Source organism: Arachis ipaensis, chromosome B3 (assembly GCF_059453495.1).
Source record: "Arachis ipaensis isolate K30076 ecotype BB chromosome B3, ASM5945349v1, whole genome shotgun sequence".
Classification (NCBI taxonomy): Eukaryota; Viridiplantae; Streptophyta; class Magnoliopsida; order Fabales; family Fabaceae; genus Arachis; species Arachis ipaensis.
The window spans coordinates 95,082,254-95,083,033 of NC_142438.1; the positions used below are offsets into that span (position 1 = coordinate 95,082,254).

General features: G+C 40.9%; 1 non-coding gene across 1 annotated transcript; it reads left to right on the forward strand.

The window, feature by feature from the left end:
- Positions 1-252: 252 nt before the first annotated feature.
- LOC148571640 (small nucleolar RNA R71) lies at positions 253-360 on the forward strand. Its single transcript, XR_015880305.1, has one exon. It is a non-coding gene; the product is annotated as a small nucleolar RNA R71 (small nucleolar RNA).
- The last annotated feature ends 420 nt before the right edge of the window (positions 361-780 follow it).

The following is a 780-nucleotide window of genomic DNA, read 5'->3' on the forward strand; positions in this document are numbered from 1 at the left end:
TATTTTGTTCTGAGCCAATATGGCATTCAGAGTATCAATTTCAAGAACTCCCTTCTTCATAGGCGTCCCATTACTCACAGGATTCCTCTCAGAAGTGTACATGAACTGGTTATTAGCAACCATTTCAATGAGTTCTTGAGCTTCTGCAAGCGTTTTCTTTAGGTGAATGGATCCACCTACAGAAGTATCCAATGACATTTTAGCTAATTCAGACAGACCATTATAGAATATATCCAGGATGGTCCATTCTGAAAGCATGTCAGAAGGACACTTTTTGGTCAGTTCCTTGTATCTCTCCCAAGCTTCATAGAGGGACTCACCTTCTTTCTGCCTGAAGGTTTGAATATCCACTCTAAGCTTACTCAACTTTTGAGGAGGAAAAAACTTGGCTAAGAAAGCCTTGACCAGCTTATCCCAAGAGTTCAGGCTATCTTTGGGTTGAGAGTCGAACCACACTCTAGCTCTGTCTCTTACAGCAAAGGGGAAAAGCATGAGCCTGTAGACTTCAGGATCTACTCCATTAGTCTTAACAGTATCACAGATATGCAAGAATTCAGTTAAGAACTGAAAGGGATCTTCAGATGGAAGTCCATGAAACTTGCAGTTTTGCTGCATCAGAGAAACTAGCTGAGGTTTCAACTCAAAATTGTTTGCTCCAATGGTAGGGATGGAGATGCTTCTTCCATGTAAATTGGAATTAGGTGCAGTAAAGTCACCAAGCATCCTCCTTGCATTATTATTATTTTCGGCTGCCATCTCCTCTTCCTGTTCAAAAATTTC